Consider the following 24,953-nt stretch of genomic DNA (forward strand, 5'->3'; position numbering starts at 1 on the left):
ATATGTATGCCAAATTTTAGCTTTGTATAAAAATGTTTAAGGACAAATTTATATATTGTAAATGCTGATTTTGTTGTTGTTGTGAGGTCTGTTAACATTCCTTAAATTATACATAAAATTGCTGGAAAACTAAATGGTAAACCGTAATAATTACTTTTCTATGAAATTTAAGAATTAGTAATATGAGTTTAAAAACTTGAAAAATCGATGCCATTTTCTTATACTGGTAATATGAAAATATAAAGCATATACATGCAGGTTATTTTTAACAAAGTTGGGTTCAACTATTTTTGTCCTTTAGATTTTTTAATATATTTCTTAATTTAATGAAGCAGTAAATATTCAAGTTTCATATTTACCTGAAGAATGTAATATGTGTGATAATACTCAGCCTTAAAAAAACAATGAAGTTGACAGTAATGTAACTTTTTGGATTTTCCTGGCAGTTTCATATAAAATCATAATTTCCAAAATTGTATTATTGATTAATTGTTTTAAACTATGGAAATCAAACTTGCATTATAATCATAACTGATGATTAGTGTTTAACAATTCTTTAAATTATGGTTTTTTATTATAAAACCTTCTTATGGTTAAACATGGTATGGCCAAAATGTTTAAACTACTACCATTAGTTAGACTTTTTTTAATCTGTGTAATAAATTACATGTGACACCCTATGATGAAAAGAGTGAAAAAGAGTAATATGTAGCACTGTTAAATAAAAGATATTTGGAAAAGTAAAAAAATAAAAATATTTGTTAACATTGTTTAATCAAATTTCGTTTATAAATGTGCAAGTTTACATTTGAGATTTATGATAGGTGCAAAGATAGGAGCTACTTTTTGAAGTTTATAAATATAACAGTGTTAAAGTTATGAACAAATAACAATAGTTTCAAATTTACAATTTTTTGTCAGGTTTTTAAGCTAAAGACATGCCTGTAGAACTCACATTGAAACATTTTTTATGTGTACAAAAATTGCAATTGATTACCTGAATATTGTTATCCAAATTTTTAAAATGGTGTAAAATCAGTGTCCTGCATTTTATGAATTTAACCAACCACAAAGTCTGATTCTGTGTGCTAGTGGTTGGTTTGTAGGGGTGGTTTTAATGTAGATTTAGTTTTATTGTTCTTTTCTTTGTAACCCTAAGTAAATTTATTACAATAATAAGTTTTAAAATTTTAGCAGTTTCATGTGTTAAAGGAAATCTAAGCAGAAACCATTTTAATTTCATTCACTTTGTTACAAAGTCATTTAAATAATAATACTTTTTATGATTTAGCAGTTGCTAGAAAATTTGAACACAAGTTTATCCCCCTTCATGGTTTTGGATGTAATAATGCATTCATAGTGGTTGTATAAAAGTGTACTACTGATGTAAAATTACGCATTGTTATATTGTTCCTGTTTTATTCTGTTGTCTGTCGTAATATTATGTAGAAATGAGAACCACGTGTCATGCAAGTAGTTCTGGTATTTCTACTAGATGTCAGTACTTCCTTGGTTTTCTGTCATGAATGTTTGTATAGTGAGTTTGTACACAGGGTGACACAAAATAACGGGAATTTTTAAAAAAATTCTAAAAAATAAGAGTGATGGAAGAAAATGGTTTTATTTGTATTAAATGAAACATCAAAACTTGCCATTTATGAAACACTGATGGAATTTATGATTTTTTTTTTTAAAACAACATCCTTTAGGTGGCGTCCTCGTCTATGAATGCATTCTTGAAATCTGCGGTGGAGATTCCTCATTGACCGCTGCAACATCTCAACTGGAATACTGTTAATTTCCTGAATTCTCTATTTTAACTCATTTACAGTTCTTGGTCGAGTTGTGAACACTTTAGTTTTGAGGTAGCCCCACAAAAAGAAATGGCACATGGTCAAATCTGGCGATCTAGGGGGCCAGGAAACGTCACCGAATCTTGAGATGACACGGTTACCAAACAATACTCGCACATCTTCCATTGACTGTCGTGCAGTGTGTGATGTCGCACCATCCTGTTGAAACCAGGATTCTTGAAATTCTGGAAAATAGTTCAATTCAGGTGTAACGAAACGTTGTAACATTTCCACGTAACGATCAGAATTGACATTTACTGCAATCCCCAGTTCATCCTAAAAAAAATAAGGTCCAATGATCCCATGTAATGAAACAGCACACCATACTGTAACCTTATTAGTGTGTAAAGGGCGCTCATGAAGTTCATTAGGATTTCTGCCTGCCCAGTATCGGTAGTTCTGCTTGTTAATATAACCTGTGAGATAAAAGTGCCTCATCTGACAAGCACAACTTGCTTAGAAATTCATCTTCATTGTTTATGTGTGTTAACATTTGTTGGCAGAATTGCAATCGCGACTGGTAATCATTTTCCTTCAACTGTTGCACTATCTGCAGCTTGTAGGGGTGAAATTTTAATTCTAAATGAAGAATTCTGCGAACACTTTCACGGGACATTTCAACAGCAGCTGCTTGCTTACGAATCGAATGGCGTGGACTCCTCAATACAGATTGGCGTACAACATCAATGTTCTGTGCAGTACAAGCACTTCTTGGTCGTCCCGTTGGTTTCTTCTTTAAAGCTGATCCACTCTCTTCACAATTATGAATCCAACTTCTAATGGCATGTTTTGACGGAAAAGAATCATGACGTCCTAAGTTGTAAAAACGTCGGAACTCAATCTGGGCAGCTTTCGAACTATCACCGTTTTTATAAAACATTTTTATAGCTAACGCACACTGTTGCCCGTTCCACTGGTCCATGGCTACTGTAATGGCGGCTTGTTTACTTGGTCACTGTCACTGTCCCGCAGTGCTGCCACCTGCTCACGGCTGCCACAACGCGTTACAAAAATTCCCGTTATTCTGTGTCACCCTGTATCTGTACTGTAGTCGCACAGTGCAGACAGCTACCACATGTTGTTTTATGTCACCCGTTCTGGAGGTTTAATTTCTAGTGTTTATTGTACCATGGAAATATCCAACGCACAAATAGACGATTGGCTTCGTTTGCGTGATGGTGACATGGACATCGATAGTGAAAATAACTTAGTGGACAATATATAAAATAATAACAAAAATTTGATAAAAAACACTTTGTATACAAATTGCATGAAAAAGTATATCTAAACTCTACAAACCTATATCTGTAAAAAGCAATCAAAAATTAAATTCAGCAAAACAATATAATTTTAACCCTTCAACGCGTTATTTTTTTTCATGGTCATGCTCCCTCCTGCGTTGATTTTTCTGGCGGTTTTTTTTAGAGATTTTGTGTTTTATAAATAATATAAGCAAATTACCCAAGTTTATAATTATTTTATTATACTTCTATGTTGTTAGTGTTTAAAATTAGCCAAATTAAACAAAATTAACCTACTTTAGGTTAATTTCCCTAAAAGCTAGCTAACCTACAAACCATCCCCAACTCATGTTTATAAAACACAACAAATTGTTCCTGTCAAAACGGGATTTCCTTGTTCAAAAACAATATAGTTAGCTTGTAAAACTAATAATAATAACTAAACAAAGGAACGTAAAACACACAAAAATATGTCAGTTGAACATAACCATCACACTAACAATGACTGTAAACAACATCAAACGTAAGCTGACAAACGATCGGCTGCACGGCAATGACGTCGTCTTGAATGCAGCTGATTTCTCAGATATTTTTTCTAAAGATCGATTTTTCGAGATATCGACTCAATTAATCGAAAGTTTGAATCTTCTCCTTTCGATTGGTATACATTTTTCATTGAAAACATTCGATAGTCGTCTGTTACAGCTACAAAAATAACCGACTACTCCATGACGTACTCAGTACGGCAAAACGCGATCTCAAGTAAAAGTGTCATGACGTACCTAGTACGGCAAAACGCGTTGAAGGGTTAATTACAAAAAAGAAACCATTAAGGTTAAATGAAATTAATATTTTTCTCTTTAATAATTATTATGAGATTATTAGTTGTTGTCAGCGGTAACAAAATTATTCTTTTATTTCTGATTTGTGTAATGTAAAATATTTAAAGAGTCAAAGAGTCTTAAAAATTGTTAACCATTGATCATACATAATGAAATAGGTTTCATCCCTAAATTTCTAAATTAAAATATATATAAAAATATATATAAATCTTAAAAATATATAAGCCTAATTTAAATTAACAGTAAAACTATATTAGCCTGATTAAAATCAACAGTAATCTTGCAACCAAAGAATTCTTTTATAGTGTAAAATGGAGTTTTAAGCAACCAGCTGTACATTCTAGTCCTAAACATACTTATAGGCTCAGTTCTAGTAGATAGTGGTAATTTATTAAAGAAGCGTATTACCATACAGTTTGTGTGATTTGGCAGTCTTTGTTAATCTATGCATTGGGATATCAATTTTGCTTCTCCCACATGTATTATAACTATGTATATTTTCTCTGATGACAGAGTCATCTAAGTTGTTTATACGTACATCAACGTACTGAAAATATATAAGTTTACCACAGTTCTAGGTGGTACGGTTCTGTGGTGTACACCACAGTTTTATTCAATGATAAAAAATTCTCTGCGTGTATAAATCCTTTCGCACATTAAATGTTAACAGGTGTCTTGTATCAAGAAAATGTATGTAATAATTATGTTAAATCTAGCAAAAGCTATGTATTGACAACTTGACTTTGAAAATCTTGTTAACTCTTAACCAATAAAATTGGTTAGGCACCTAGATAGGCACAAATGATGTATTTGAAATTCAATATAACACAATCATAACTCCGAGAGAGTTTGTGAGTATTCTCTGTGGTTCTCTAAACAGCATATACAATCAGCTTTGTAAATTGTGACACTTAGCACTAAAAGGGTTAAAATTAATCATTTAAGTTTTGGAACTCTCTTAGTTAGTTATACAGTGTTGGGAAAGATAACAATGGATTTATGACTTTTTTATGGATAACTTTCAAAGTGATAATTGGGATGTAAACAAGGATCTTATTTTTCATGTTTGGGCCGATTGAGTCCAACTTTAACACCTGTGATTGTATTCAATCTCATCCTGACTAAATTTCTTGGGTCAGCGTCGGTACCGAGTTTCTCTCGCTCTTGTCTTTGTCACCGCTTACCCACGAAAGTTGCAATGACAAAGTTGCGTGTTTCAAATTTTTTTCTGAAATTAACTTGGAAAGTAATTAGATACTTCCATATAACATATACTGTAGATTGTCTAGGTGTGTTGTTTTTGGCCTGAAAACATTTGTGGTTTTATACATTCACATGATCCGACAATACAAAACTGGAGCCTATACATTTATGTATACTGCACAAACAAACATAATGCAAAATTTAATCTATCATACATATTTTAAGTAGGCACCAATGGTCTTACAATATTTAAATTCATTTTTTCTCACTGTTCTTTTTCAGCAATATGTAAAAATAATGTACAAGTAACTCGTTTATGTAAAATTATTTACATCTTAAGTGTTTTCACTGACCTTGGCACACATGAAAAGTTGATGTAGGTCCATGTTGGTGTCCTGAGTTGCCATAAGTTAGGCCATATGCAAGTTATGAATCTGTTAGAATATTTTTCCGACTTTGTATTATACTAAATCTATAATCTGTACTACATGTTTCTTTAAATTGCCAGTGAAGTGTACCTTACAATTTACATGTTTTGTATCTTTTTAAGTTAGCACTTTTTTATTTTGCCATGGCACATGGGTTTTTTAAGTTATTTTGCTGTTAAACATAAATTAATATAATTAAAATTGCATTGCTTCTGAAATAATAAATAATAACCATAGTTCAACTCGGTTATTTTACATTTAATTATTATACTTTTTAACATGACATAGGTTTGTGTGCAATGTAATTATTTGGAGAATATGTTATTTTCAACTACACAATTTATAAGAACAATATTTCCAAGCAAATCAACAAGTAACCAGAAGTTCTTGGTGGTACACCCTGTTACAAAGTAAATAGGCAGATTTTGTCTACAACATCACTGTTCTCTACTGAACATGATGCAAATCATTGTATCACAATATAGGCAAAAGCCAAAGTGTCACCTTGTTTGTTTATTTATGGTTTTATAGTTTATAAAAAATATATATATATATATATTCTATTAGACTTAGTCTGATTATAGTTGGATTGTAAATATTGTTGCTATGTTACCAATGATCTAACAAGCCTAAAGTTTGCTGTAGATTCAGAAACTATGTGATGTAAATAAGACTGTCCGTTTGGGATAAATATTTAATAAACTTAAAATCTGGGAGTCTGTGAAATACAATATTGGTAACGAACATAAACATGCATATCAATAAGGGTAGATCACTTTAATTTTTTAATCAAACATTGAGATAGCGCTAAAGCATTTTATTTGTTTTTATTTTGTAACCTGATTCCTAAAACTTGCAATAAGTAATTTCCTCGGTTACTGAATGTGAATGTAATTTATATGTGTTGTAGAATAGCCATTTTTCTTTGCTGCCATTTTGTAAACACTGTTGTGTCATTATGTGTAGTATACACGAAACAAAATTGCATTACTCACTTAAAATTGAATTTGAAATCATCGCATTATGTGTATGTAGATAAAAGTGTGGATTGTTATAAATTATGATTGTTTTAATGTTGCCGGAAAAAATACTACTGTCTGCCAATAGCAAGATTCCTAGTGTCATGTTTTAGGAATCTAAGGGAGTAGCAACATCGGTCATGAGCAAGATTTCAGTATTCATACTGAGAGAGGTAGCAAACTCTTTCTGGAGCTCTCAGGAATGTGGAATACTTTGCAGTGAATTAGCTTAGGAGCCAACTGTAATAAAATGACCTAGAGTATTTTCTCCATAAGGACAATGTTAAACTTCATGTACTTTTACACTATTTTTGATCTGTTGTCTGGGGGTTGTATAATTTTAAAGACATAATTAATATGCATCCAAACACTTTTGGGTTTTTTTTGTGAAAAAACTTTTTACCACAATTATTTTTATATAGTTTTTGAATATTTTATAAGATTGTTTCAATTGTTGTAGTGGATAATGTGCAACAGTGATTACAGTGACAGCTTCACCTACCATGCTTACCTTAGTGCATACATAACACTATTGTCTATAGAGTTCATGCTAAAGAGCGAGTAAAAGCTTCTTGCATATAATAATTGTTGTGTCCTATTCATTTGTTGGAGGGTGGTTAATTGTGCCCTTTTGTGACTAACCAATCTCCTCCGTTGCACCATTCTAGCCAATATTCTGCTGAATAGACAAGAGTATACGTGTTATTATGTAGGCTATTATTCTCATGGTGTGCAACTCATATTCGGTTGATGGTGTGTAATTCATTGTCAAAATGAAGAAGGAACCAAACTGATGCCCTTGAATCCAGAACACAGTTATAAACAGCATAAACTGATAAACTTTGACTTTAGTGAAAACCTAAAAACGTGATTTTAAAAGTTAAATCACTATCGAATTTCGGCATTGAAATTAACTTTTAGTTGTAATGATTATCAGTACTTGTGTTGGTACTACTGAAACAGTGTCACTTTACGATTTTTGTAAGTCAATGATTACTCAAATCATGCAATACAGCATATAAGTATTCTTATGATGCACAAAGTTTTACAATGCAAGAATTGGAAATAAAATTTAATTTAGCTTTCTAGAGGAGCTTTTGTTTGTTGAAAAAGTGCTCAAATTATAAAACAAAAAAACAAATCACTAAAATTTAAATGTCATAAGTTTTTTTTTATATCATTATTCATTTTATTTAATTAATGTTATACTTTATATTTACAAATAAAAATCAATAAAACTGTCTGGATCAAATTAAATAACACTTTATGCAGTTAATGATACTAATACATGGTACTCGTTGTTTTAAGATTGTTAATGACAATGGAATGTTTGAAAGGATAATTAAATTTAGGACATTTGCCCTCGTTATATGTTACAAAAAAAGTCACATGGTAGATGCAGCTTAGTATATCTTTATGCATGAGACTTTTTCTGTAGTTGCAAATGCCTCAACAGGTTGACTTTCCTCCATCACCAGACAGTGTTATGCCACTGTAAGTGAGCTAATGTTTGAAAGTTGGGTACTATTACAGTTTTCTGAATCTGTACTTGGATTCTTTATGTAACCTGTACAGTACCCAGAAGACCATGCAAATCAATTGTCGTGAGGATGCGACTGTGCATTGAATAAAGTGGGTCTATACAGTGGGAAGTCTTGGGTTGCAAATTAGTAATTGTAAAACCTGTAAGGTAAGAGTACATGAACCTGTGTGGACAGGATACAATATGTAATCTGAGTCCAACACACATACACTCATCTAAGTCACACACTCGCACACCACTTTAGTTATTTTATTCCAACAAATGTTTAAGCAATGTTTTAATTGTACCAGGTTGAAAAATTCTTACTGCTTCCTCCTTTACAATTAACAGATTTAATAACCATGACTTTAGTATTAAAGTTTGTTTCAAGTTTTGCATGTGAATATTGCTTTTATTTGCCAATTGCATCTTCCGCTTTGTACTAAGTTGCCATATAAAAATCAGTGTCTATTGTGAAACAGAGTCGGTGCACCGAGGTGGTAGTCATTTTAATGATGGACAGCACTATTTCAGTACAAACTCTATCTAATAATAAATAAAAATTATATGGCATTTGCCATACTGTTGCAAAAAATTGCTTTTTTTATTATGTACGTGCGCTGATAGTTTGTTTTACTACAGTTTGAATTTTAATGAAGTTAAAGTAAGAAGTTGTTTGCCAACACACTGAACACTAATGGATAATTGGATTGCCCAACTATCCCATTAACTTTCCTTTGAAGTTTTCAATGTTTGTAATCAATGACTGCTCAGCAATATTAGTAGCAACGAAGCATGTATCAGTATTACCATTTGAAATAAGCAATATCTCAATGTTTCACTGTTTTGTATGGGTTTATTAAACTCTCTAATTTATTTATAATAAATTGATAATGTCCGGTTTCTGTTCTAATGTCCTGCAATCCACTTGTGCAGACTCTTGTAACATGTGATTGGGTGTACGTATTTAAAGTGAAGTATGACTGTATTGCATTTGTGATAACCACAATGTACAATATCTTGATATATTCCTTTAGTTGTATAATGAGTACAACGCGTCATAAATACTGTCAAATGTACAATAAATAACCATCACTTTGGAAAAATAAATATTGTATACTTTATTTTCACATATTAGTTTTTACAGTCACCATAGAGGTTTAGGTGGATGAAAGCAATTTAGTTCATATAAAGCAGATTTTAAGGTTTTTGAATTATATTGATTGATCATGTATTTTCAACATTATATGTGTTACTTTGTCTTGGTTTTATAGTTTGGAAATTAGTTTTATATTATTAAGAAGAATATTTGACAGTTAAATTACATACTATTACATTTTGTATTAAAAAAATAAATTCCTATAAAAATATAATTGGAATTTTTATTTACCTGTGTCCTGCAGTTGCATAATCCTTGTATATTGTAATAACATCTTGTAACCACAGTCAGGCAAGTCGTTTGTAACTTGTGAGTAATATTGATCCAGAACTGATCCTTTTAGTTCTCTTTTCTGTATATCAATGAGGGCCAATTGATAAGTTACCATATATACAGTGTTGTTCCTGGTCTACTGAATTTATACAAGTTGCTAGGTGATCACAATCAGCATCAATGTCTCATTTGTGATCTGTTGTACATGAAATCTTCTTTTTTTCTACTACAAGGCGTGTTTAGAAAGTAAGTACCATTAAAAAAAAACAAGTAAAACCATTTTTTTCAACACAATTTTATTTCTACATGAAAGCCCAAACCTTAAACAATGTTTCGACATAGTTTCCACTGATGTTCATATATTTGTTGTAGTGGGTGATCAGGTTGTCTATACCCTCATTGTAGAAATTTCCTGCCAACGAATGTAGCCATGACTCCGTGGCAGTTTTCACTTCATCGTCGATTTCAAAGCGTTGGCCGCATAGCTCGTGCTTCATGTGAAGGAACAAGTGGTAGTCAGACGGTGCCAAGTCCTGGCTGTAGCGTAGGTGATCAAACTGCTCCCAACGAAATTGTAGAACTAATGTTTGAGTCTCACCAGCGGTATGGGGCCGAGCATTGTCATGGAGCAACACAATTCCTCATTTTTTGAACCAATCGGGAACACAGGTTGCAATAACAATTTTGTACAAAAGAGTGCGTGAAATTTGTTGGAAATCGTCAGATAGCGTTGTCATAGTGAAATGTCTGTTCCCTTGGAATTTTTCATCAATCACTAATTGTACTAACATTTTAAACGTTCAAAGAACACAACGTAGAACATCTAAAATGACGTGAATCGATAGCCAGTGAACAAGGACGACTGTGCGGATGCGCGGAACACCAATTGCAGTGATACGGTAGCAGTAGAATAAAACGGTACATACTTTCTGAACACACCTCGAATTACACTCTAGCCAATACAAATTCAGTGGTATTATACTCTCTGTGGTATGGAGGAAGTTGTACCACTGTGTGGGCCATTAAGCTTGCCAATACATCCAGTTCATAAACATTTACTTTTTTTCTAAATTGGAGTACTGTCAGTAGCAGTTCAGGTACTGTTTCACACTCACATATATGTACATTTTCTTTCCTATGTCACTCCTTGATATATTCTTTTTGAGCCTAGAATCTTCTCTACTTGGTCGGAATGGTATGGGGCATGTAACTGAGTTGTAGAGTCCCAGAATGCCCCTTTGGAGAGGAAGTACCACTAACTCATGAGGTATAAGTTACAGCACTGTTTTTGCAAGTCTTGAAGTACAAATAGCGTTGTAAGAAAAACTTTTATGTTAATATCGACCAAGGCCATTGATATGTCAAAAACATCAAACTCCACATCCATGTTATGTTCAACAATATTCAGTTCTTCAGAAATAAAATAATCACTTTACTTTAAATGTATAATGTACTTTAATTAATTAATTTACCTTCAGAAAAACACTGATGCTCTATGGATAAATACAAATACTTATATCATATTACAATTGAAAGGCAAAGGAAAAGAAGGAGTTAAGGGCATTTTGGTCAATTTTTTGGGACAATGAAAAACAACATTAAATTTGTGACATTAAACTGTTATAATAAGTTATTTTTGTAATTTTTGTTAAGGTTAGATGTTTAATATTTACAATCATTTTAAAGTTTGAGTTTGATAACTTTAAAAATAATCTTTTAAACAATATCAACCTTTAAAGAGTTACCTAACTCTGGGTGGAAAAAAGGGGTTATAGATGCCAATAACTAATTTCCCCCCTAAAATGTCTTTGTTAGTGGTAAATATTTATAAATCATTTAAATCCAAGATGGTGGATGTACTTCTCTAGTGAAAGTGCTCCCCATTTAGTTGAAGTTTTAGTAGGTAAAACTACAAATTCCTACAAAACCTCTCAACTACATCAATCCGTAAGTTAATTATGAACTAATTAAGCAAGATTTACTCACCAAACAAGACAATATATAAATATTTTCATAACATTCAAAACCACTCAAGTATCTTATACCTTCAGTACTAAGCTCAGTTAATTAAATATATATATATCCAAGAATTTTACAAGATCTCAAGCTAAAAAGTAAGTAACTAAAACAGTTTAAGGCATCTAAAGCATAAAAAATAAGTCATAACAAACCAGGCCCGGGGGGACAGGGGGACGTGTCCCCCTGCGCCCTCGCCTTAAAGGTAAACCGGCGCCCTCTTGAAACTAGACGAAAAAGCCAAAAATCATTCGAGAAAAGAGCTAAAAAGGAAAAGGAATCAGGAGAGAAGAAAAAGGTAGTCGGAAGAGGTAGCCACGTGACATTTCTCAGCAATACAACATTGATTAAAATTGTTAAAATTCTTCGTGATGAAATTGTAAGTAATATATCAGCTCAAGTGAAGGAAGCGGTAAACTTCTCCATTTTAATGGACACTACAATAGACATATCAGGAAATGATCAATGTTCATACGTTGTTCGGTTCGTAAACGGAGGCCAAGTGCAGGAAAGACTGATAGCTTTACAATGTGTATCATCAACTAAAGCCGATGCTCTGATGGATTCTTTAGAAAATACATTGAAAAATGTCGGAATCCCAGTCGAAAATTGTATAGCTAATGCTTTTGATGGGGCGTCAAATATGAGTGGAGCCTATGCAGGCTTAACTGCGAAATTGTCGGAGAGAATTCCGAACCATATACACACTTGGTGCTACGCTCATGTTTTAAACCTAGTTCTTACTGATACAGCACAAATACTTCCTTCAACGATCACATTTTTTGGTTTGCTCCAAGAGGCACAAGTATTTTTAAAGGAATCATTAAAGAGACAACAGTTTTATTCAGCAGAAAATCCTGTTTTTAAACTCGGCGCTATTGGTGCTACATGTTGGCGGAGTAAGAGTGATGCTACCACTAAGATATTTGGCAGGATTGATAATTGGACAACAAGCACCCCACTTGACCCTTCACATCAAGCCAAACATGTATTCCATGAACTGACCGTAGCGTTACAAAAGATTTCCCCTTGTCCCCTGAATTTAACACTACAGTCAGGAGTAGTGCAACAGGACTTCTTAGTAAGTTTCTAGAGTTTGAAACAACAGTTATTGCAATGACCTTCTTGCAAATATTTAAAGTTATTACACCGTTATCAGACTACCTCCAAACGAAGAATCTTGACTTTGCTCAAGCCTGGAGGCTAATAGAGTCAGCAACTGAAAGACCTGCGAATTAGGTTTTATGAAACTCTAGAAGCAGCACACACATTCGTTAGGAAATTCAATGAGAAGATCGAGGCGTCCTCAGAATTTGAGGATCTGAAAGATTTGATGATGGAAACTACATTCAAAAAGTCAAGGTCAAGGAAAGTAAAAAAAATGGCCGGTGAAAAATGTAGTGATGAAAGTGTTGCCTCTTTTCCTGAAGATACTTCTTTCAGGATAACTGTCTATAACTGTGTTGTAGACACTATAATACAAACGATGGAAACTCGTTTGAGTTAAAATGTTGTTTAAAATGTAACATGTAAGCCTTGCCGAATTGCTGACTGAGCGGGTCTACACATTTGCGCAGTGGCAGTGGGCGATTCTATAACGCAGTCGTGTTGGGGGAGGGTAGGAAAGAGGAGATGCTTGAAAACATAAACAACTTAATTAGTTCAAAGTGTTTGCAACTAACTACCATTTATTTATTTTCCTTTTTCGAGGTATATACGTTCAAATTTATTGATTTCATTCTTATTTTTTAAATTGATAATGCACAAAAATAAGCAATGTTCGTTCATTACAATTTGTAAGTGTCAAATAAGGTAAAAAACGCAGATTTAAGTGGTTTATTAAATTTTTTTGTATCTTTGTTTTGTGTGCATTATTTGTAATATTTTTACAATGAACAGGTCTTTGCTAAAGTGTAAATTTTCTTCGTTACTGCTTGAAGAAAAATGTGCTTCATGTAGTTTAAAAACACGTTTTTAGGTGTTTATTTTTTCAAAAATTCCCGAGGGGGGACCCCCGGACCCCCCGCCAACACGGGGGGGTATTCCATACCCCCCCAGACTCCCCGGTGTCACAGTTGGTTGGCGCTCTCACCACCCCTGTCCCCCGCCCTTTCGACGTACCCAGCACGGGCCTGTAACAAACTTCAAAATTGTATACAAATATCTCTAGAAAAGTGATGTCAGAGCCGACTCACACCACATAAGCTCCAACACATCATTTCCTCCAACTCATTAACAGTGGTGGCAGGCCTACAGACAGACAGCTGTAGTGTGCAAATGTGAGCGACCTGACACCTGCTGTCACAACAACCCGACCTACCGTCACAATAGCTGACAGTAGTAACTGGCTGACTGACTCTTGATTGTCACCTAATCAAGCTCATATAATATTGACCAAACTGCATTGACAAGGGAAGTTAGCCCTATATTGATTCAACACTGTATTTTTATTTATTCAATCGACCAGAGAAGTTAGCCAAATCTCCATTCAACAATGTAATTCCAACATTAATTCCACTCTCACACTCACTGCTACAGCTAGTATCTTATTAATAAAATATAAAGGAACAGTTTTTAAAACTGTTAAATTTTCACCAAATAACAAAGAGAATCAGACAAACTCTTTCCAAAAAACTGTATTTATTACTACTAAACAGAGATAAATCTGCACCTGTTCTCTATCAATTGCTTACATATGGGTACTAAAAATAATACTGCTCTAACAAATGGGGAAATCATTTTTGCCAAAATAAAAAGCTACCCACACTGGCCAGGGATAATAAAGGAAGTAATAGCGACTGACAAAGGAAAACCGCCCAAATATGAAGTATTATTTTTTGGAGACTACACAACAGCAACTATCAAAAATTCGGAAATAAACCCATATCAAGAAAATAAGCAGATTTATGGAAAACCAAAAGTTGACTGTCCAAAAAACAAGCATTTTAACGAGGCTTTAAAAGAAGCTGAATCACCTTTTTCCAAAATCCAAAACACACCAGACAATCCTGATGTATCTTACCAAAAACAAGTGTTTTAACGAGGCTTTAAAAGAAGCTGAATCACCTTTTTCCAAAATCCAAAACACACCAGACAATCCTGATGTATCTTACCAAAAACAAGCATTTTAACGAGGCTTTAAAAGAAGCTGAATCACCTTTTTCCAAAATCCAAAACACACCAGACAATCCTGATGTATCTTACCAAAAACAAGCATTTTAACGAGGCTTTAAAAGAAGCTGAATCACCTTTTTCCAAAATCCAAAACACACCAGACAATCCTGATGTATCTTACCAAAAACAAGTGTTTTAACGAGGCTTTAAAAGAAGCTGAATCAGCTTTTTCCAAAATCCAAAACACACCAGACAACCCTGATGTATCTTACCATGGCCTCCAATACAATCATATGAAGCCTCAAACAAGATCTTCCGCCAGCACTCCAAAATGCTTTAACAACAGGCAAAATAGGCCAAATTCAATCCTGGAAAGCACATTACCAGAGCTTGAAGAAAGCCTTATGGAAAATGAACTCCAAAACGAGGAAGACAGTCTAATAATGGCAGCAAAATTAGGGAAAGCCTTGCTTGAAGAAAACAAAGTCCTCAAAGAAGAAAATAATAAGCTGAAATTTAAACTAACCGAAATGAAAGCTAAAATGGAAGACTATGTAAGATGCGAAGAAATTTACCTCTCAAGAACTGAACTTCTAGAGCAGAAAATATCTGATTTGGATAGGCAGATTATTAAGGAAAAACAACAACTTTCTGAAATACAACACATTTTCGAGGACCATGACAGAACACTAATAAGGACACTAAATGAATATGAACAATAAAACCAGAAGCAGGAAAAAGAAATACTGATGTTAAAAAGGAAAATAAACTCACACAAGTATTTCCACAATGAAGAAAAAAAAATCTTAAGGAAATGCTACTCAAACAGATTCTTCACAATTTTCAACAGCACAGTCACCCCACTGATGATAGAGATATCCCAACTCAAAGAAAAGTACAACCTACTTAAACAAGAGCTGAAATCCCCCCAAAAACAAACACAAAACTGTTTTGAGCATTTAAGTAAACAGGAAAGAAAATACAACTCCACTCAACGTCATAACAGGCTGAAATGTCAAAATAAGAAAACTAAAAATAAGCTCAGCATCTCCATGCAAGTAAAAAAAATGCAAGAACATTCAACCTACACAGGAGCAGCTAAAAATGACCAGAACTTGACTAAACTAAATACATACTCTTCACTTCCAGCAAGTGATAACAAAGACTCCAAATGATGTGGAAGTGATGGTACGTAGAGAACAAAACTCTTCAATAAATGAAGCTGAAAATCTGAACAAACCCCCTCAGCAACCTATAAAGACACCACCCTGCACAGCTAGAGTTAAAGCACCAAATGAAACACTTGAGGGATTTTTGCTGAAAATATTGAATATTATACGACAATAGACAAAATCTACAAAGACCAAGTATACTTTCCACCATCATACTCTTTATCTACAACCAAAAGATCTATTCCTGAAACTAGAATGGAAGAATCCAATTCAAACAACGAACATCAAGTAAACAATTCTTTTTTAGCCCCTGCTCATCAGAAAATGGGAAATCTCAAATACAAATCAAGAATTTTCAGAAAATGCCTCGTTACGTCAAAGAACCAATAAACAATCCAAATTATCTCCTTGAACAAACCATTAATCACAAACATGTTTGCACATTACAACAAAATGTACAACCTGCTTAAGAACATACAAAAGAAAGAACCCTCACTTTCCTACACCTAAACACCTACAGGATATCCAACAAAATAGAGCGCCTAAACACCCTTCTTTTTTAATTAAAACCAGACTTTGTGATCCTAACAGAACATGGACAACAAATTGAATCACTGCAAAATACAAGACTTATTGGGTATATACTCACTGCCGAATACTGTAGGAGACACCATTAAAAGGGAGGAGTTGCTATATTAGCAAAAGAATCTTTAAACAATCATGTTGACATAATTAACACATAAAATTACAGTACAGAATTGGTATGCGAAATAGCTATTGCTAAGGTTACCCTTGGTAGGTCCCATCTCTTTCTTGTTGGAGTCTACAAAACAAATAGAAACCTTGAAGCCAGCCTGGAAATTAATAATGGGTGATATTAACATTGGCAGCTTGACCAAAAAGAATGACTACACTTTAATGAATGAAATCCTGACTAGTCACAACATCCATCTTCTTGATTTACCACCTACAAGGATAACACCGACTTCAAGGACATCCATTGACTGTATTTGTACTAACCTTGAACCAGAAAAGATTCACGTTGAGGTCATAAAATACGGCCATCTCGTATCACATTGGTCAGCTCTGCACCATTCAATGGAACAAACACATCCGCCCCCACCTGCTACTGAGTGCAGAATCATGAGCAACAGGAATCTGCTTAACTTAAAAACTTTGCTCCGTCAGCAAGACTGGACATCAGTCTTCCATACTAATGATTTAGAAGAATCCTACAATAACTTTAACAGTGCACTTTCTTTTACCATCAATTCAACTTGCCCTATAATAAAATTGAAAAAGAGGACCAAGCGGGCCATACAAACTTTAACTGACCCCATAACAGTTCATCTGAGGAGGCAATTCACTGAAGCCCAAGATTTGTACAATATTACAGGAGATGAAACTGACAAAAGAAATGTAGCCCTTCTAAAAAAAAGAGTACGACCTACGACTAAAACATTTTAAACGCCAAGACAACATAAAAACAATTTCATCAGCAGATAATAAATCCAGTGCAGTCTGGCAGGTTATAAACTCAGAGAGAAAGCCAAAAGAGGAAAAGCACCTTCCCGCAAGACGACATACAGGGAAAACTCATAAGAGATCCCACAAAAATTGCAGATTATCTCAATAAATTTTTCATAAACGTAGCTGAAGATACTATACTAAACAGTAAACAGCCAAGAAACCACAAAATCCTATAAGCTCCAAACCCAGATATACCAAATTTCATACTGCACCACACAACCCGAAAAGAAATAGATCAAATTATCTAATCATTGAAAACTAAAACCTCAGCTGGATACAATAATGTCTCAACAAAACTTTTGAAAGTTTGTAAAGAAGAACTAATTGGACCTTTAATTAACATAATAAATAAATCTTTTAATTCTGGAATATTCCCGACAGCACTTAAACTAGCCAAAGTATACCCTAAATTTAAGCAAGGATGCACTACACAAGCAGCTAACTACCGCCCAATTTCATTAATACCCACCTTCTCCTAAGTTATTGAAAAATTGGTAACAGATTGCTCCATCACATAATAACTAATCAACTTCTGACAACCCACCAATACGGATTTTTGACTGGAAGATAAACAACAACAGCTCTTACTAGCCTGGTGGAATTTTTAACAGACCAATTGGAAGAAGGTAACACAGCCACTGTCATTCTAATTGACTACAGTAAGACATTTGACTGCCTTAGCCATGAACATCTCTTAGAAAAATTGACGACTTTTGAAATAAATGCAAAATCATATGACTGGATAAAAAGTTACCTGACAGGACGAAACCAAATGGTAGAAATAAACCACACCTCAAACAATTTAACATGTCAAATAAAGTCAGTACCACAGCCCATCACGCGTGGTGTACCTCAAGGCTCTGTATTAGGGCCGTTCTTATACATTTTATACACAAATGACCTACCTAGCTTCATGAAAAATCTCGGACAAACAGTTGTATGCAGACGATACAGTGCTCCTACTAGGTAAAAAAGAACCAGATCAACTTGAAATAGCTGCTTACACTGCTCTGCATATGGCTTTTCAATATAGCCATGGAAATTACCTTGTGGTAAATGAAAATAAAACTAAACAGCTGGTCCTAGGAAGACACAAGGAAATTGCACACTTCATAATTTAAGTACCTGGGCATAATAATTGACGACCGCCTTACATGGACAGACCACATAGACTCTCTGTGCAAAAAGTTGAGCACAGCATTATATGTAATTCGCAGGATAAAAAGTACATGTGACACAGTAACAGCCAAGACTGCTTACCACAACCTATACGAAAGTCACCTTCAATATGGAATTGCTGCCTGGGGAGGCACCTCAGCGAATAACATGCAACGTCTCCTAGTCCATCGGAAGAGAGCAATCAGAATTCTTAGCAACCTCCAGCAAAGGGAATCCTGCAGGCATCCATTTAAAGATCTAAGAATTCTCACCGTTGTCAATATCTACATCTTGGAAACTATCACATTTCTCCATATTAAGTCACCTGAAGCAGCAAGAACCGGTGCACAATATCACAATTACAATACTAGGCATGCCACCAACTACCAACTCCCAGTACACCGACTCACTATGACAGAGAAGAAACCTACCTATGCAGGAGCAAATTTATGGAACATCCTTCCAAGACACCTTAGAAAGACTGAAAAACAGCAGTTTGTACGAAGACTGAAGAACTGGTTACTGGAGCATCCGTTTTACCAACTGAAAGAATTTTATGAATGGACTAATAACAATGAAGGTCTAACTGTTTTATATTAACTTGACAAAATTTTCCACACTAGACTTCCATGACCCTTGTTCTTATCTCTATGATAATGTACAACAGAATGTAAATAAATATGAGAGAGCAGAGTTTTCACTATAAACTCTGATAGAACTCTGAAGATGTTGTTTTCTCCTTTTCTTTTGTGTAGTGAGGCAGTTTTTCACTACACAGCATTCTCTTGCACTCAGGTTTAAAAATTCTAATCAGTTCCATCACAGGTAGATATTGTTCATTACTTTACTGACAATCTATCTGTAATCATACAAAAATATTAAAAAATAAATCTATCTGATTTTTTTGTATCAGATTTATTAATCTGTAGTAAATTAGTGATAAAAAATAACAATACAATATAGGCCTATTGTATCAAAAAGCGAATTTATACAGCTTTGGAAATGTACAAACTGTATTGGGTTTGAAATGTAAAGTGCCTTACTCAAGGTTTACATTAAACAATAATTTTAGTGATAGCCTATAAACTTTGAACTTATCTTTAACAGAAAATCTGGAAGAGCAGTCTTACCAACAACAATCTCTCTCTTTGGTAAGGTTATGGCAACACTGTCCCAGTGACCACTATATTTATTCCTGAAGTACAAAGCAATACAGACCCAGTGACCATTATAATAATTCCTGAAGTACATCAGACGCTCAGAAGAGCATGTCACTTTTGCTCCTCTCATATACCTAATAACTCTACAATTTTGTTGTTATAAGTGAGTTTTATCAATTCTTTCCATTCCTTCAAAATATGTAGGACATTTTTCAACTATAATACCTACTTACAATAGACTTCATATACACTATGCTGATCTCAAAATAACTTATAAAAAGTCCATAGAAGATGCAAAATTGGCACACAATGCTGCAAAAATAAAAAATACTAAAAATAAATGCAAGACTGCTTGGAACTTATAACAGAAATTATAAACAACTCACCATATCAAAGACATAAATATCACTCCAGATCAGTTTAAATTTTTTTTTTATCAGTTTTAGTTAAGCAAATAAAGGTTGATACTACAAACCCTAATGTTGATAGTATTGAAAGAAAATGTTTTACTTTTATAGAAGTCCCAATTGAGGATGTCACTAGAGCTGTTAAAAGACTTATAAAAAACTCTGAAACCAAAGATATTTTTAATATATCCAATAATCTGTTTAAGAAAATCTATCATACATTTCTGAATCCTTTGACTGTATGTATTAACCAATGTTTAAATGAAGAGGTTTTTCCAGAGGAATTGAAGCTATCAAGATTGTGTCCAATTTTTAAGAAAGGGTCTAGAGATCTGACTGAAAGCTATTGCCCTATATATCTATTGTACCAGTAGTATCGAAAATTATAGAAATTTTAGTACATGATCAGCTTGTTTCATAATTAGATAATAACAACATATCGAAATTCATCACAGTTTGGCTTTAGAAGAAATAAATGCACCATTGACGCTGTTGAGGCATTGATTAGAGAAGTCTTGATTGCTTTTGAGAATAAAGCCTTTGTTCAAGCCACTCTGTGTGACTTGAGCAGAGCTTTTGACTGAATGTTGAACATGATGAACTAATTTTGAAATTAAATTATCATGGTATTACTAATACTTCTGCTACGTTTTCTAAAGAATATTTAATAAATCTGAGGCAAAAAGGTTTTATTAATGGAAGCTGGTCCAATGAGTTAGTGGTTGAGAGTGAGGTACCCCAAGGTTCAGTCTTGGGCCCCCTTTTATTCTTAATATACATTAATGATCCTCCTAGTGCTATTAAGGCTAAATCTGTTATACGCAGATGATACCACTTTAATAAATTATATCACTGTAAAATTAAAAATACATGTATGTATTTGAAAAATATTGTTTGGCTATGCCACTTAGGTGTATATATGACTTTGTCAATGTCTTTTGTAAAATGACAATAAACATTATTTATTTATTTGATGGGTTTTGGCAAGCTCCTAAATACGAGGGGTGTTCAATAAAGACTGACAGTAGTGTACATGTAAACAAACAAAGTACCATAATTCGTTTTTTTTTCAAGTTGGTATGAAACATTGAAGTATTAGCAACAACCAAATCAGCTGTTAACATTATTGCATATTTATTGTTGTCATGGCAACCAATAAATAAACAGTTGCAAATTTTTGCCTCTAAAGTTCACTATGGCTGATTTTCGTGAGCAAAGATATGCGACAAAGTTTTGTGTAAAACTGGGGAAAAGTGCTATGGATACTTACAGTGACTTGAAAAAAGCTTTTAGTATTGATGCAATGAGTGAAAGAACCTGTTTTAGGTGGCATAAAGACTTTAAAAATGGACAGGAATCATGTGAGTTGGAAGGTGGGCCTGGCGCCCCTGTTTCTGCCCTTACCAAAGAAGCAATCAACAATGGGGGTGTTATGATTCACACTGACCCACATTCGACTATTAGGCAGCTTACTATAATGCTCAATATATCAATTGGCAGTGTCCATACACTCATGCATGATCATTTTAATATATCACGTGTCTGTGCTCGTTGGATACCACGTCTGTTAACAGCCATACTGTACCACAGGGTCAGACAATTAATAGTGAGTACTACATTTTAGTATTAAAGCAACTAATCAAAGATCACATCCCAAAAAAGCGGCCAGACGCTGAAAACTGTATAAGAATAAGAATATGTTTATTGTCATAGAGCTTACACAAGCATCGACACAAGTCATGTATAAAATATAAAAACTAGCATAAGTCCAGACAAGGAAAATTTGGTACCCAAAACATGAAGTTGCCAAAACAGTCACACCACAATTTAAATTATTTTAAAATATAAATAAATAAATAACAAATTAAAACAGGTATGTAACAAATAACAACAACAAGTAAAACACAGCCTCAGAAATTACAATAACAGAATTTTATAACATTGATAAATTTTCTAATATAGTTTGTATAAATAAAAAACATATGACATTAACATTTAAAATTTAATCATTAAATTAAATAGGTTATGTCTAAAAACTAACAGTTCCAAAGTCAAAAAATTCTTTCAATGAATAAAATGGATTGACTAAAAGCCAGGAATAAAATTTTTGTTTAAATTCATTAAAACTATATTTCGAGATAAGTGGTTTCAAAAAGTTGTATACTTTCAAAGCGATTACTGTGTGACTATTAATAGTTTTGTTTAGTCTATAAAATTCTATGGATAAATTTTCTCTATTTCTGGTACATATGTCTGTCACTGTATGTCTTCAGAGGTTCAGGATGTTTGAGTATGTAGAGTACAATATCATATATATATATATATATATATATATATATATATATATATATATATATATATAAGTTAAATATAGTTTGAATTTTATTTGCAATAAAAATTGGTTTACAGTGAGCTAATGGATCACAACGTGCAATAATTCTAATGGCTTTCTTTTGTATAGTAAAAATTTCTGATATCCTACTGCAGTTTCCCCATAGAATAAGGCCATATCTGAGCACTGATTGAAAGAAAGCAAAATATGCCGTTCTGAGGTAATCAGTGTGCACACAACACGTGAGATGTCTTAAGAGGTAAACAATCCTGGAGAGCTTAGCTGATAGGTGATCAATGTGGGGTCCCCATGTTAAATGATCATCCACACAAACACCCAACAACTTCACATTATCCAACAATTCAATATCAGAATAAATATTGTAATTTACTTGTCTCAGGCTAAAAATTATATGCTGTGTCTTGTTTTTATTCAACAAAAATCCATTGTAGTTAAACCACAATGATGCTTGATGAATGGATTCCATTGAAATTTGTTTCAATTCATTCAGGTCATTACTACTACTTAAAATGGTTGTGTCGTCTGCATATAATATAGTTTTGGAATTGACTGAGAAAGGTAAGTCATTGATAGCTACCAGAAACAAAAGTGGTCCGAGAACAGAGCCTTGACGAACTCCATACTTAACCAAGAGCTCTCCTGACCACTTTCCCTCGGCAAATACTTTCTGTCTACGATTACTTAAGTATGATTCAAAAAAACTAACAACATTCTCACTTAAACCATAATATTTTAATTTCATAAGGATGTCATTGTGATTTATACAATCAAACGCCCTGCTCAAGTCACAGAGAGTGGCCTGAGCAAAGTCTTTGTTTTCAAAAGCATTTAGCACAAATTTAACAAGGCTGTCTATTGCATCAAAGGTGCTTTTTCCTGACCTAAAGCCAAATTGTGACATACTCAAGAAGCCATTAGTTTCCAAAAAAATGCTAATTTGATCGTATACCAAAATTTCAAATAATTTTGACAGTATTGGTATAACAGATACTGGGCGGGGTAACTATTTGGCTCGTTCTTGGGCCCCTTTTTATATATAGGACAAATACGAGCTATTTTAAGTTTATTTGGGAAAACTCCCTCAAGTAGGCAGAGGTTCAAACAGTATGAAAAAGGTTCGGCTAAAGTTGTTATCACCTGTTTTATAAAAAAATTTGACATATCATATACGAGGTGTGTTAGAAAAGTAATGAGATTGGTAACACTGCGGGAGATCTGGCAACGTTGTGTCTACCGGCTGACGCTAAACCTGTTTATTTATCCCTTCCACTTCCTCAGTCCGAGTTACAACTCCGTACAGTTAACACATTAGTTTTGACAGCGCCATTAGTAAAGTTGTGTTTTAATTGTGCGTCACAGAAATGGAGCATCGAAATTTAGAGCAACGTTGTGCAATAAAGTTTTGTGCTAAACTTGGTGAATCCGCGAGTGTGACTTTTGAAAAGTTGAAACAGGTCTATGGGAAACAGTGCTTATCGAGAGCACAAGTTTTCCGCTGGCACAAATCATTTTTGGAAGGCCGAGAACACGTTGAAGATGAACCTCGCTCAGGGAGACCTTTGACTTCAAGAACGGACGAAAACATGGATCGTGTGAGGGCGCTTGTGAGATCAGACCGTCGTTTAACAATAAAGATGATCAGTGAACAGCTAAATTTAAACACTTTCACCGTGCATCAAATTGTGACAGATGATTTGAACATGCGAAAGGTTTGTGCCAAATTGGTGCCGAAAAATCTCACAACTGAACAGAAGGACAATCGAAAAAATGTGTGCGTTGATCTTCTTGAGAGGATTGCTAATGACCAAGAATTCTTCAATTGTGTGATCACTGGTGATGAATCCTGGATATTTGAGTACGATCCTGAAACAAAGCGGCAAAGTAAAGAATGGCACACTTCGTCATCTCCTCGGCCGAAGAAATGTCGAATGAGCAAATCAAAGATCAAGACCATGCTAATTTGTTTTTTTGACAGGAAAGGTATCGTACACAAAGAATTTGTTCCACCAGGACAAACTGTCAACCAAGTGTTTTATAAAAGTGTCCTTGAAAATTTGAGGAAAAGAGTGATCCGTGTGAGACCGGAAATTGCAGACAAGTGGATGCTTCATCATGACAATGCTCCATGTCACACGGCCATTTCCATCTGTGAATTTTTGAACTCAAAACGCATTACTGTTGTTCCTCAACCCCCCTATTCACCTGATTTAAGTCCTTGTGACTTTTTCCTCTTCACGAAATTGAAACATGTCCTAAAAGGACGTCATTTTGGAACTCTGGAGAACATTCAAAAGACTGTGACCGACCAGTTAAAAGCCATACCAATTGAAGACTTCCAGCGCTGCTACCAAGAGTGGGAACGACGACTCCGCCGATGTATAGCTGCCCAAGGAAACTACTTTGAAGGGGATAACATTGTTGTTTGAAAATAATAAAAACTTTGGTTAGTATGAAATCAGTCTCATTATTTTTCTAACACACCTCGTATATCACAGCTATTGGA

This window comes from Homalodisca vitripennis, chromosome X, assembly GCF_021130785.1.
Source record: "Homalodisca vitripennis isolate AUS2020 chromosome X, UT_GWSS_2.1, whole genome shotgun sequence".
Classification (NCBI taxonomy): domain Eukaryota; kingdom Metazoa; phylum Arthropoda; class Insecta; order Hemiptera; family Cicadellidae; genus Homalodisca; species Homalodisca vitripennis.